Source organism: Narcine bancroftii, chromosome 5 (genome assembly GCF_036971445.1).
Source record: "Narcine bancroftii isolate sNarBan1 chromosome 5, sNarBan1.hap1, whole genome shotgun sequence".
Lineage (NCBI taxonomy): Eukaryota > Metazoa > Chordata > Chondrichthyes > Torpediniformes > Narcinidae > Narcine > Narcine bancroftii.
This window is the reverse complement of record NC_091473.1, coordinates 11,667,463-11,682,706: the sequence shown is the minus strand read 5'-3', so window position 1 is coordinate 11,682,706 and position 15,244 is coordinate 11,667,463. Positions and strand designations below refer to the sequence as shown.

Here is a 15,244-nt window from a genome sequence, read left to right as displayed (position 1 = left end):
TCCTGATCTATGTTTAATGTTTATTTGATAGGGGTGTTGTTTTATGTGATGAGCTTCTCCTACATCCACATCATGACAAATCACCGATGTTCTTTGAGGCACATCTGGAAACAAATTTAAAAGTAGCTTTTTCAATTGTTCCTTTTGCTGGATCTGCAGATGATCTAACTTATCATCCATAATCTGGAAAATGGTTGAATTAGACAGCTGAACTGGAACAATATTTTGTTTAAAGTGACCCTCACAAGAGTCATCTTGTACTGTCTCATGATCCATAGATTCCTTAATCTTGTCAACAACCATTACCTTTGGGGAAGGATGTTCCTTAATAACACCTGAATTCTTAAAATATGGCTTTAACATATTTATGTGACAATTTTGTTTTGCTTCTCCGATCAGGTGTTTTAACCACATAATTGACTTCATTAATCTTTAATTCTATTATATATGGTTCCGAAAATCTAAGTGGATTAGAGTTTGTTGGGAAAAGAATTAACACTTTATCTCCCTTCTTAAAATTCCTCACTCCAACTTTCCTATCTTACCAGGCTTTCATCTTTCCTTGAGCCACCTTCAAATGCTCTTGTCAATTTCCAGACTTTCTGCAACCGCTCCCTGAACTTACAATCATAATCCAATAAATTTAACTGCACATTGTCATTCACCCATTGTTCTTTCAACAACATTTAAGGTCCTCTAACTTGATGTCCAAGCACCAGCTCAAAAGGTCTGAAGCCTAATAATTCCTATATAGCAGTGGTTCTCAACCTTTTTCTTTCCACTCACATACCACTTTAAGTAATCCCTATGCCATCAATGCTCTGTGATTAATAAGGGATTGTTTAAAGTGGTATGTGGGTGGAAAAGGAAGGTTGAGAATCACTGCTCCAGACCCAAATGTTACTGAAATATTTTGCTTGAGAAAAATTGTGATTGGCCCATTTCCTTTGGAGTTATGAAACTGTGCATATAACGAGTCAATTAGGTACGATTAAAACAGTGGTTTTCAAACTTTTTCTTTCCACCCACATACCACCTTAAGCATAAAGTGGTATGTGAGTGGAAAGAAAAAGGTTGAGAACCACTGCTGTATAGACTCTTACTGCAAATGGACACCCTCATCCCAATCCTTCTCATTATCACAGCAATAGGTCCTCATCATGTTCTTGAGTGTCGAAAGAAATCTCTCCAAGGCTCCTTGAGTTTCAGGATGCCTTTGAAGAAATGTCCACCTGAAGTGCCAGTAAATGAAGAAACCGAAGGGTGTGCAGTTAACCAGAAATCATGGCTTTTATTAGTAAAAACTTAATAATACAATAATGAATGATAATGGGCGCATACACAGTTATACCCAAGGGGAGTGTCTTTAGTGATAGAGGTAATAAATGTCCAATGTCAGGAGAGCAGACTAAGCACAGCGAAAGACTGACAGCATGACACAGATTCATCACAGTCTTACCCACCCGCCCCCCCCCCCCCCCCCCCCCGGCAGAAGTTGGGTTAATGTTAAAAGAACAGCTTCTAAGGTAACAATGAAGCGAACAAGCAATTCTACTGTAAGCATAACATAAAACAGACAAATAAATGGCATTGAGAATTTACTGACATAGCCAAAACAAGGCTAGCAACTATCAGTGCAATCAGAATATAATGAGATGTTTATGAATCGTGGAGCCTCTCGGGCTGTTTTCGAATGCAAGAAGACCTCCTTGTCGGAGTAAGTGATGGTTTTGCAGAAGTGACAACCTTGGGAACTGGCAGTGTTGATACAGTTCCATGGTCTGCAGTGTGAGATGGCAGGACTTCTGGACCCGCTCCAGAATCACCTGCGTGAGGCTGTGGGGCCTCAGCATGGCCATCTGAATGCTTACTAGGGGTCACAGGCTGGGGTGGTGCGTCCAATCTCTCAGGATCACTCTGAGTGGGGGCGTGCGGAAGGGGTGAGGCAGGCGGGGCTAGGTCTCTTAGAGGCACTGTGTCCGTGGTCCTGTCTGGAAATTTAATGTGGGCATAATTGGGATTAATGTGCAGTAGTTGAACTGGCTGGACTAGAGGGTCTTTTTTGCACGTCTGAGTGTGTCTCTTCAGCAGCATGGTTCCAGGCTCAGATAGACAGGCTGGCCAGTCCATCACAGTCCTTGATTTCCTAGGAAAAGTAAACATACGTTCATGAAGTGTTTGATTTGTTGCTGTACATAATAGGGACCAAACAGCATGTCCTGCTACCAAGTAACAGGGTAAGCATATGTCTTTAACGCAAGGTTGACAGTCTTCCAGGCTGTGGCAGTAGTCCTTTCGACCTGCCCATTGCCCTGGGGGTTGTAGCTCATGGTGGTGGCAATCTCCTTGCATAACAGAGCTTGGCACAGCTCTGCGCTCTTGAATGCTGAGCCCCTGTCTGTATGAATGTAGCTGGGAAAACCAAAAATATTGAAGATTCTGTCAAGTGCCTTAATGACAGATGTCGTTGAGACATCAGGGCAGGGTATTGCGAAGGAAAACCTTGAATATTCATCGATTACAGTAAGGATAAACACATTTTTGTTGTTAGAAGGTAACGGCCCTTTAAAATCTAAACTGATCCTTTCAAAAGGTCAGGTCGCTTTGATGAGAGTGGCCCCCGGAGCTTTAAAATACTGCGGTTTGTATTCCACACAAACAGGACAGTTTCTAGTCAGCTTTCTCACTTCTTCGAGGGAGTAAGGAAGATTGTTAGCCCTTATATAGTGGAAGAATCTTGTGACCCCCCCCCCCCCCCGGGTGGCACAATCTGCTATGGATCTCCTTTAGTCCTTCAAGCTGAGCACCGGCAGCAGCTCGTGACAATGTGTCGGAGGGATCATTTAACTTGCCAGGTCTGTAGAGGATGTCATAATTGTGCCATCTTGTCATTTTTAATTTTACTTTTGTGTTTAGTATCAAACGTGTAAGCTACAGATTTCTGATCAGTGATCAGGGTGAATTTTCTTCCAGCTAGAAAGTGTCTCCAGTAGTGAACAGCTACTTTGATAGCCTGGGCATCTTTTTCAATGGCCAGGTGTTTAAGTTCAGATCTGTGTAGCGTGCAGGAGAAAAATGCCAGGTCTGCCCTTTTGATTAAGGGTTCCTGCTAAAGCACAATCTGAGGCATCAGTTTCCACTTGGAACGGGACATCTTCGTCGATGGACGAGAGGGCAGCTTTGGCAATATAAGTTTTAATTCTCTCAAAAGCTTTCAGAGCTGCTGGAGAGAGAGGGAAAGATTTTGTGTCAAACAGGAGGCGTGCTTTCATAGCATAGTCACAAACCCATTTGCAGTAGTAGGAAAAGAATCCCATGCACCTCTTAAGGGCTTTTGTGCCATTCTTTCAGGATCGGGGCGGTTTCACCCTCGTGAACAATGTAGCCCAGAATGGGTAGTTCTGTTGAATTGAAAACATATTACCCTCGTTAAATGCAAGGTTGAGTTCTTTGGCCGTTGCTAGGAATTTCTTTTAGGTTGTCATCATGTTTGGTCTGGGTCTTACCACAGATAGTGACATTATCCAGATAGGGGAATGTACCCTGTAACTCATATGGGCTAATGATTTTATCCATCTCCCTCTGAAACACTGACACCATTAGTGACTCCAAAAAGTACCTTCCTAAACTGGTATAGTCCCCCATCAGCCTCGAACGCCGTATAGGGTCGTTCACATTTTTTAATGGGAATTTGGTGGTAGGCTGCCTTAAGGTTGATAGTCGAGTACACTCTATATTGTGCTATCTGATTAACCATTTCATTAATGCGAGGTAGTGGGTAGGTGTCCAAATTAGTATAACGGTTAATTGTTTGGCTGTAGTCAATAGCCAGAGACATTTCTTAGTGTGATTTTTCACCACTACCACCTGGGCTCGCCACAGACTCCTGTTGGGTTCAATCACCCCCCCCCTCCCCACCCCCTCTTTAAGTAGTCTCTGAGTCTCAGCCTTAATAAACTCACAGTCCTTTTTGCTGTAAGAACAACTTTTAGAGGCAATCGGTCGACACTCGGGAGATTGATTGCAGAACAGGGAGGGAGCTTTGATCTTTAATGTGGACAGATCGCAGTAACCAGTGCGGGGGATTGTAAGTGTGGATAGAGGACCATTGATATTTAACACTACATTTTTCATCTGAGATTAAATATCCAACCCCAGTAACACGGGAGTGCAGAGATCAGGTATTACAAAAAGCCAAACATCAGCAAGACAATGTCCCTGCAAGTTCAAGAGTAACCTTACACTTGTCGCATATAGTCTTTTTAAGTTCGCTACAAGCCATCGATATCCATCGGTTCACTGGATATCTCCGCAAATTTAAGGCTTTAGCAACCTTTTCTTGAATGAAGCTGTCAGTGCTGCCGGAGTCTATTAAGCAATTGACAGTCTCACCATTCACCTCCCCCTTCAAAGTCGACCATTCCAGTCCGTAACAACCCCCAAGCTTTACAGTCAATTGAGCCGTCACAGGGGAACTTTGTGTTGATCTCACCTCGACGTCACTTGAAGTCGATTCAGCGGGCTCGTCTGAAGATCCCCCCCTCTTCATAGTCGTCTTCCATTCCAGCAGTTCTAGGATGAGTTTTCTTGGTGCTTTTCTTCTTCTTATCAGTGGGAGTATTTTTCGCCCTACATATTTTCGCAAAATGGCCATGTTTCCCACGGTAGCTTCAAGTAGCAAATCGAGCCGGACACTTTTGTCTGGGGTGCCAGCTCTTATTACAGAAGTAACATTTGCCAGGTGTTTGTCCCTTCATGTTCCTTGGGGTTCCAGCACTCCTGGGTGTTTCCTTTTCAGTTTCCAGTATTTCACTGGGCCGCATAGCACTTCTCAGTGTTTTGGCTAGCATGACTGCTTGGCCATAGGTCAGAGGCTCTGTTTCTAATAGCTTCTGACGGATGTAACTGGAGTCGATTCCGTTGACAAAAGTATCCAGCTTCAAAGCCTTGCAGTGTTGTTCCACATTGACTGCCTTGACATCGTATTCGTTTGCCAACGAGTCGAGAACCATTGCAAAGGAAGCCTCACTTTCCCTAGGTTTCTGGCACCTAGTCAGCAACTGGTGTCGGGCAAGTACCACATTCTGCATAGTAAGCGGTCAGTTGTTCCCGGGCTACAGCCAGAGTCGCAGCTCTTCGAGTTACAGCAAAAGGATCTCTCCCAGTAAAGAATTCAGGTGGCCCCACTGTATCCTCTCATTGACCACGTTGTTTCAAGCCATGTAGTAATCGAAACAAGTAATCCAGTGATTGAAGATTCCTCTGGCCCTCGGGGCAGACTGGTCGATCATCAGCTGCTCTGGCTTGAGTGCTGCATCTATTTCTACTAATAAAATTGAAGTGCCAGTAAATGAAGAAACTAAAGGCTGTGTAGTTAACCAGAAATCATGGCTTTTATTAGTAGAAACTTAGTAATACAATAATGAATGATAATGGGCACATACACAGTTATATCCAAGGGGAGTGTCTATAGTGATAGAAATAATAAACGTCCAATGTCAGGAGAGCAGACTAAGCACAGCGAAAGATTGACAGCATGACATAGATTCATCATACCATCCACATGAGCTGTGGTCATAACATTGTTGGTCCTTCTGAAGGGAAGAATCAAACTGTGTGGCCTCCACAAAACTTCCAAGACTCTGGTTCCGGTCTCTCCAAGAAACTTCACTGTTAGTCGCATTCAACATGAAGCACTTTGCTTCCTAAGAGATCCTCCTGGCTCAGGTCAATCCACCAAAAAAGGCCCAGCTGTTCATAGAGCATGCTTTGCTTGAATTCCACAGAAATGGCTGGCTACAAGAGCTGCTTCATAAAGCTGTTTTCTCTTTCGCAGACAGAATAGTTCTCCCTTGCAATGTCTTTGCAAATGTATCAATTTCTGGAACAGACATTCAGTCTCTCCTATCTAAACTATTCCTTACAGTGATAAACCCATTTTACTAAAACGGGAGCTCATAATACTGGGATTTCAGGTTCTGTCCTTTTTGATTAATTTCAGAACTAAAATGTAAACTCTTTCCTGCTTTTGTTCTGATTTGATTTCTAGCATCTGCTTTATTTTCCAAAAATAAGTCAAATTTAAGCCTGAAAGAACATTTAATCAAGTATCTGAATTAACTTGCAAGCAAGGTTTTCTTCTGCTTTTCTCTCTATTTAGATAGCTCACTGCAACTTGCTCTGTTCTTGGGTGAACTACCAACTTTTACACAGACAAATAGAAGGCCCGCATCCTTTGAATCATTCTTGGTTTTCCCAATTCGTCTTCAAAATATCCAAAGACATGCTAAAAGATTCCTGTGAAAGACTTCATCCCGATCGGCGACACAGTTAGCTTAGCGGCTAGTGCAATGCTATTATAGTGTCAACAACGTGTGTACAAATCCGACACTGTAAGGAGTTTGTATGTTCTCCCTGTGTCTGCCTGGGTTTCCTCTGGGTGCTGTGGTTTTCTCCTGCCTTTCAAAAATGTACAGGGCTTGTAGGTTAAAAATCTTTTTGTTAGACAAACAGTACGATAACGAGCACTTTCAGCCCATGAACTCATCCCACCTAATTGACCTACAACCTCCGGTATGTTTTGAATGGTGGGAGGAAACCGGAGTCCCCAGGGAAAACTCACACAGACACAGGAACAACATACAAGCTCCTTATAGACAGTGCAGGATTCAAACCCCAGTCCCAATCACTGGTGCTGTAACAGCATTGCGCTAATCACTGCGCTAACTGAGCCACCCCAGCCATTTCACCCAAAGCATCTACATCCCTCCTGTAATGAGGCTACCAGAAATGAATGCAATACTCTCTTCACAATGTGGTCCCTCCAGACTCTTTGGTATTGGCCAATATTAACAAACTCCATGACCAGTTCTTTCCCATTGCTGTTCTCATCAGTGAATAAGAGGGGAAAACTGTTGACCGTGACTACATTCTCAAGAATTAATATACAAGTCTCTCTTTGAAGGAAGTTTTGCGAGAGCTCCTCTTACTGTTCCCCCTCTGTAATCCCCTCCTCTCAACCACATTTGCAGACTTTCCTGTTTAACTCCATTCAGCTGCTCCACTGCAAAGTCTTGTCGAGGAATCCCCATCCTGAAGAGGTTTTCCTTTATGGATGATACAAAGATGGGAGGAGAGGTGGGTAGTGTTGTGAAAGTCTACGAAGGGGGTTAGAGAGGTTGGAAGATTGGGCAAGGAAATGGTGGAGTGCAGCGTAGAGAAGTATATGGTCATGCACTTTGGTGGAAGGAATAAAGCCGTGGACTTCTAGAAATCAGAGGTGTAGAGGGTCTTGGGAGTTTTCATGCAAGACTCCCTGAAAGTGAACTTGCATGTAGACTCAGTGGTAAGGAACCAAAGAACATTGCAGCACAGAAACAGGCACCTTTGGTCTTTCTAGTCTGTGCCAAACCATTTATTTTGCCTAGTCCCACTGACCTATACCCAGTCCATACATCTCCATTCCTCTCCTATCCATGTACTATATAACTATGTAGCAATTACAGCATAGAAACAGGCCAACTTGGCCTTTCTAGTCCATGTTGAACACTTTCTCCCACCTAACCCCACTGACCTACACTCAACCCGTAACCCTCCATTCCTTTCCCATCCATATTCCAACTTCACCTTAAATGCTAATATCGAGTCTGCCTCCGTCAATTCATCTGGAAGCTTGTTCCACAACCCTCCACTCTCTGAGTAAAGAAATCCCCCCCTCGTGTTTACTTTAACCTACCCTGAGGATCCTTATATACAGCATCCACTGCCTTACCCTCATCAACTTTCCTAGTAACCTCCTCAAAAAATTCGACAAAGTTTGTCAAACATGATGTTCCCTTCACAAATCCATTTTGACTGTTTCTAATTAAACCCTGCCTATCCAAGTATTTATATATAGCATCTCTAAGAACTTACCCACCACTAACATCAAACTTACAGGTCTATAATTACTAGATTTACTCCTAGTACCTTTTTTAAACAATGGAACTACATGAGTTACCCTCCATTCCTGTTACTAATGACATTTTAAATATCTCCATCAAAGCCCCTACTATTTCTACACTAACCTTCAAGGCCCTAGAGAATATTTTGACAGGCAGGACCTGGAGACTTACCTACTTTTACTTTCCTTAAAAGCCTCTTCTTTAATTATCATCGTTTCCATAACTTCCCTACTTATTTCCCTTGTTTTTCACAGATCAATATCCTTCTCCTTTGTAAATATTGAAGAAAAAAAACTTCAAAATCTCCCCCATCTCTTTTGGCTCCACACATAGCCGTCCACTCTCATCCTCTAGGGGACCAATTTTATCCCTCACTATCTTTTTGTTCCTAATATATCTGTTGAAACCCGTATTTTCATGTTACTCGACATATCTCCTCTTAGCCTTTCTAATTTCCTTCTTAAGATTCCTTTTATATTCTTTATTCCTCCAACACCTCATTTACTTCAAGCTGTCACACCTTTTTGTACACCTTTTTCTGAACCATATTTCCAATAACCCTTGAAAACCAAGGCTCCCTAAAACTTTTAACCTAACTTTCAGCCTTACAGGAACATACCATCTCTGTACCCTTAAAATTTCACCTTTGAATGCCCTCCAGTTTCCTTCTACATCCTTCCCATAAAACAATTTATCCCAGTCTGCACCTTCCAAATCCATTCTCATCTCCTCAAAATTAGCCTTTCTCTTGAAATTCTTCTTAAATGTTAAAATTGAGCCCACATTCACCACTTCAGTTGCCAGCTCATTACACACTCCCACTTTCTGTGAAGAAGTTCCTTCTCGTGTTCCCCCTGAACTTTTCCCCTTTCACCCTCAACCCATTTCCTCTGGTTTGTAGTTCACCTACCCTCAGTGAAAAAACCCTATCTACTTTTACTCTGTCTATCTCCCTCATAATTTTAAATTTCTATCAAATCTCCCCTCATTCTTCTTTGCTCCAGGGAATAAAGTCCTAACCTGTTTAAACATTCCCTGTAACGCAGTTCCTGAAGTCTGGGGAACGTCCTAGTCAATCTTCTCTGCACTCTTTCTTTCTTATTGATCTCTTTCCTGTAGTTAAGTGACCAGAACTGCACACAATACTCCAAATTTATCTTCACCAATGACATCACAACTCCTACACTCAGTACTTTGCTTTATGAAAACCAATATGCCAAAAGCTCTCTTTACAAACTTAAGCACCTGTGAAGCTACTTTCAGAGAATGACCTGTATTCCCAAATTCCTTTCCTCTACCACACTCCCCAGTGCCCTAGCATTTACCGTACATGTCCTTTCTTGGTTTGTCCTTCCAAAATGGAACACCTCACACTTATCTGCAGTAAATTCCATCTGCCATTTTTCAGCCCATTGTTCCAACTGGTCCAGATCTATCTGGAAGCTTTAAAAACTTTCTCTGCTGTCCACAACACCTCCAATCTTAATGTCATTTGCAAACCTGCTGATCCAATTTACCACATTATCATCCAGATCACTGATTATGGATGACAAACAATAATGGTCCCAGTACTGATCCCTGAGGCACACCACTAGTCACAGGCCTCGAGACTGAGAAGCAATCATCCATCTCCTATCCAGCCATATTCATGAGACCTTGTCAAAGGCCTTACTAAAGCCATGATGACAACATCTATAGTCTTTCCTTCATTAGCTTTCCTGGTAACCTCAAAACTGTAAGCTTGGTTAAACACAACTTACCATACACAAAGCTATGCTGACTATCCCTTATCAGTTTCTGGCTATCCAAATAATTGTATATCTGATTTCTTAGAATACCTTTCAATAATTTAACTATTACTGATGTCAGGCTCACCGGTGTAAGGTAAAACATCATGAGATGGGAATGTGTAAGGAGTTACCCTGGGCAGGGCTGTAACAAGATGTGAATGCATCCTTGTACTTACAAGATAAGAGAGACATTGATGGATTGAGAGGCAGGAAGCTAGCAGGGAAAGGATAGCAACAGTTTTAGTCATTGGACAAGTAATGATATGATGATGTTCTAAGCACGTATCCAAGGGTATAAAAAATCACCATTTTGCTGATAACGGCAGAATGCATTCTCCGACTAACATGGTTAGTTGCAAGTGTTACAATCCGGTAATAAAGAACAAAGAACCCTGATTTCGACTCAGTCTGGTGTTTGTCTCACTCATTCATGAACAAAGCAGACCTAACACCGGCCAATAATTTCCAGGCTTACTTTGGGAGTCTTTTTTAAATAACAGAAAATGTGAGCTACCCTCCAATACTCCGGCACCACACCTGTGGTTATTGACATTTTAAATATTTTTGCCAGAGCCCCTGCAATTTATACATTAGTCTCCCTCAAGGTCCAAGGGAGTATCTTGTCAGGCCTTGGGGATTTAAGACAACAAGCACTTCCTCCTCTTTAATCTCTTGTTTTCCTTACTTCCCATGTCTCTGTGCCAGTTTCCTAAGGAAATACAGATGAAAAAATACCATTTAAGATCTCCCCAATCTCTTTTGGCTCCATACAAAGCCGACCACTCTGACCTTCAAGGGGACCAATTTTGTCTCTTTTGCTCTTAAATATACCTGCAGAAACCTATAGGATTTTCCTTCACATTGTCTGCCAAAGTAACCTTGTGTCTTCTTTTAGCCTTCCTGATTCTTTCTTGAGGTTTTTCTTGCATTTTTATACTCCTCAAGTACCTAATTTGTTCCATGTTGCCTATACCTGTTATATACTTCTCTCTTCTGAACCAGATCCCGAATATTCATCAAAACCCAAGGTTCCCTATGCCTGCTAACCTTGCCTTTGATCTTGACAGGAACATACAAACATTGTACTCTCAAAATTTCACCTTTGAAGGTCCCCCATGTACTTCATACATACTTGCCTGAAAACAACATCCCAATCCACACATTCTAGATCCTTTCTCATTTCCTCAAAATTGGCCTTTCTTTAATTTGGAATCTCAACCTGAGGCCCAGATTTATCCTTCTCTGTAATTAACTTGAATCTAATGGCATTATGATCACTTGTTCTAAAATGTTCCCCTACACATACATATTCTTCTGTCACCTGTCCTGTCTCATTCCCTAATAGGAGATCCAGTATTGCACTCTCTCTATTTGGTACCTCTATATATTGATTCAGAAAACATTCCTGAACACATTTGAATTGCCCGATTTCCATGATGTCCTCGTGGGTTTCCCTGCTGTATCTCTGTGAACATCTATACTGATACTCCTATTAACACCCTCTTTTGTCAAAATCTGTTCAAAGCTCTGCAGCTCCCTGCCAATCTGGCTGAGAATAGGTATATGCACACACAAGTCCCACTTTGAAATGTCATTAAAAGCTGTATGCATATATGTTTGGGAGCAACTTTCAGTCCACCTTCAACTACATTATAGCATTACTGTGGCAAAGGCACTGGTTGAAGTGTTTTAAAGGACATTCAGGCAGCTGAATGGGTGTGGAGATTGTAGCAGCTACTGCCGCTGGAGAGGTTACGCTCAAAGAAGAGATGAAAACAACAGGAGTGGATTCAACACTGCTTTATTGTGACGGCAGCTCTGCTTATAAAGGGGTCAGAAACCCATCTCTGACATCATCAAGCCACCCACCCGTTTTACCAGTAGGGTGGAGTATCTCTAAGAGCAAGCGGTCAGTATAATACGCCGCCCCCACACCCCCCCCACCCCCCCGATTATGTAATCACAGTGGCACTACGATTGACTTCCTGGGATTGGTGGTTCAGCACCATCCGGGGAGTGGCCTATCAGTAAGCCCCTCTCATCCCCAGATGTGGTTGCTTCCCTAGCTCCACCCGATGTACTGCCGCTGGCCAACCCATCAGAGTGGGGCACTGCAGCCGTGTGCTGCTGAGTCAATCACCGGCTTCGCAGTGCGTAGCCCATCTCGGTCAGCAGTCACCACTTTGGGGTTGACACGGTTGGCGGCCGGCTACAAGATAACATGCCTCAGAAGTCAAGAACGAGGCCAAAATCTTCCGTTTACAGCCATTTTAAAAAAATGTTTATCAAAGTACAGATCAGAAAGGGTCCGTCAACCAGCAAATCCAGCAAGTACTTTTGTCAGAGAGAAACCCTCTACCCTCTCCCCAGTCAATTCTCAGCTTTTTCTTCTACCCTCACTCCTGTATCTACCAACAACCACTTCCCAGAGACCCTGTGCTGCTCCCCCTGCCCCTCCCTCCTGTATCCACGTACAATCACTTACCAGTGACCCTGTGCTGTTCCCCCTGCCCCTCCCTCCTGTATCCACCTACAATCACTTACCAGTGATTCTGTACTTCTCTCCCAGCCCCTCCCTCCTTTTCCTTCGGGTGACTGTCTGTGTATCTACATTCCTGGCCAAGGGCCCAAGTCCCATCGTCGACTGCTTTTCACATCCTCTCGCTGTTGTGTGTCCTTAAATTGTTCATTGTACCTTAAATGATATCAGAAAGATACCCTTCTGAGCCCTCTCCCACATCATTTCTCAGCTTCTCTCTCTTCTACCCTCCCACTAGGACTCACCTGGAATCCCGTGCTCCTGCCCTTTCCCCTCACCTTTTTATACAGATGTCTCTTTCATGTTCGGCACTCCTGGGGAAGGGCTTAAGCCTAAAATGTCAACTGGCTTTTACTTTGTATGGATGCTGCGTCACTTTCTGAGTGTCTCCAGGACTTGGTGGCACAGTTGGTGTTGCAGTTAGTATAACACTGTAACAGCGCCAGCAACCCGGGTTCAAATTCTGCACTGTCTGTAAGGAGTTTGCACGTTCTCCTCATATCTGCTTGGGTTTTCCCTGGGGGCTCCGGTTTCTTCCCACTGTTCAAAATGTACTGGGGTTGGAATTAATGGGGTCACATGGACTCATGGGCCGAAATGGCCTGTTACTGTGCTGTATGTCTAAATTTAAATGTCAATGCAACTTGTGTCCCAGCATCTGCACACTCTAATTGTCTGAAAATCCAGAGGTTGCACTGTTGAGTTTCAAACTGAATCAATTTCAAACACCAAAGGAGACTTGCATAGCTAAGCCTTGTCGAACAGTTAAGATGCTGACATCTCCTGGCTTGTTTATGTTCTCATCACAAAAGCCCACCCACACAGGCATCAGGTCAGAGGTCACCACCACAGTCACCTCAGCAGCGACATTCAAAATGCTGGAGCAACTCAGCAGGTCAGGCAATATTCATGGAAGGCAATAGATAGCAGGAAGCCTACACCAGAATATCAGGGAAAGAGGGCAGAAGTCCAAATAATAGTAGGGAGAGCGAGACAGGGAGGAGCTCAAGCTAAAGGGAAAATTCCCATCAACACAACAATCCTTAAATCTGTGGCCTCTGAAACATCAACCCTTCGTCCCACGTGTCTGTACTGAACAAGATATCCAAGTTAAACTAAACTGCTGCCTGCACGTGATCTGCCTCCCTCCATATTCATGGGTCTGTCAAGGACAAACTGAATCTGGGAGCCCATTCCAGGTGATCACCGCTTTCTGGGGAAAATAGTTCTCCCAAACATCTCCCTCAACCTTCCAACATCCCCCTTCACCTGAAACATATGCCCCTGAGCATGTGACACTCTTACTAGAGAGTAAAGATTCTCAGGGTCGTCCCAATTCAACCAGGTTCCTGCCCTACCTCAGAGGTAGTCAGGAAACCCAGTAATACTCACATAGGACACGTCCTCCTGCAGCTTGAAACCGAAAATGGCCGACCTGGTTGTTCCAGTGATGTAAGCATTTACACACTGGTGTCACAGGAAATCCCCTGAAGTGCCTGCTACGATCAGGAGGGGAGAGAGAGGTCATTGCTGTGGGGGGGGGGGGGGGGGGGTGTCTTGGGTAAACTTATACCTCTCATTTTGTTCATTTTAGATTGGTCACAGTGTTTTAGCTACCGAAAGAAAATAGACACACACACCGAGAGCAGTTCAGTTTATACAAATGTTTATTACTAATTCAAAAGCTGATTTCACACTACAATATGCAAGCCCTTCCCAACTATACTTATCAACGCTTGGACTGGTCCCAACTGCCGAAGCGAGGCAACAACTGCACACTTGTAGTAGGTTGTCAGGGCGCTGGTAGCAGCTTCTCCACCTCCCCCGACCGGGACGTTGCTCGGACTCTGGCTGTTCTTCCTTCTTGACAAGGGGTGTTCCCACCCCTCGGAGAGTCTAAACTTCAGCAGCAGGACCACAGACTTTTATACCCCAAAAACAATTAATCATGCACCCACTCCCTCTAACATTTGTCAGTCAAAATCAAAGCTGAGCATACTATTCTACAATTTAGAAGATTAATTATTATGGAGCAGGATGCTATGATATCCTGGATTATCTCGTAGATACAAGGACTCATTAAAACTTCTTGAGCAAGACAGGTTGTGACCAATACGTCAATTTCAGAGTGTCGTATTTGACAACTGCTTTCCCTGGGCCTCACGGTGGAATTCCATTTCAAAGTGTATCTTCAGATAAGTCCCCATGGCTGAGTTTAATTACATCTGCTAGTTCTGAAAGTAAGGTGACCTGCGTGTGGACCCAGTGTCGTCAGTTCCACATAAGCAAAAAGCATCTGAGTACATGGTTTTAATCCTCCATTACATTCCACCCCTTGGTCACAATCTGTCATTTGCGAGGCCTAACCAGTATTTGAGTACAGAGGGAGCGAAAAAAGAGAAATCAAAACAACAATTACAAAGATAAGCAATGACGCGAGCAACCAACGGAGGATATTGTGGCCCACTCCCCCAAATGTAGCAGTTAGCCATGAGAAAGGATTCCAACCAAGGCTCAAATTATCCTTGTTGGCCACAATACCCAGATACTGGAGCTCACGAACAGATTTTGAAACATGCTGAACAATAACATATTTATATAAGCTGCACTTGAGGCTGGTGACTGAGGACTTCCTTGGTGTAATGCATCGGACCGTGTTTCCCACGGGGAACTCCCTTGGAACGTCCTCGACATTACAAATCCAATTGCTGGCATCAAAGCAGCTGTTAAGCCAGATCACCAGGAGTGTAAAATGGAGAACCTGGAACAAAGAAGCCTGACACATGTCACTCACGATACCATAAGCGTTCAGTGTTTAAACAGACTAAATCATCCTGTCCCTCAATAGCTACCCACCGAGTGTTACCCTGGGCAGGTGTCACTATTTCCCCTTTTACAGGAGGGCCACTACCTGGTGGTGCCACCCATACCTTTTGTCCAACATTCTCTAGTTCGGGGATGGGGGGCAATGA

At 43.6% G+C, this 15,244-nt stretch overlaps 1 protein-coding gene and 1 long non-coding RNA gene across 3 annotated transcripts in view; one reads left to right on the top strand and one right to left on the bottom strand.

Annotated features, from left to right (window-relative positions):
* LOC138763115 (zinc finger protein 271-like) overlaps window positions 1-15,244 on the top strand; it is a 77,002-nt gene that overhangs the window by 30,477 nt on the left and 31,281 nt on the right. The gene's annotated exons all lie outside the window — the stretch shown is intronic.
* On the bottom strand, window positions 1,492-13,729 carry LOC138763127 (uncharacterized). Its single transcript, XR_011357330.1, has 3 exons — window positions 13,665-13,729; window positions 12,278-12,428; window positions 1,492-2,146 (listed from the first exon to the last, which is right to left on the bottom strand). It is a non-coding gene; the product is annotated as an uncharacterized lncRNA (long non-coding RNA).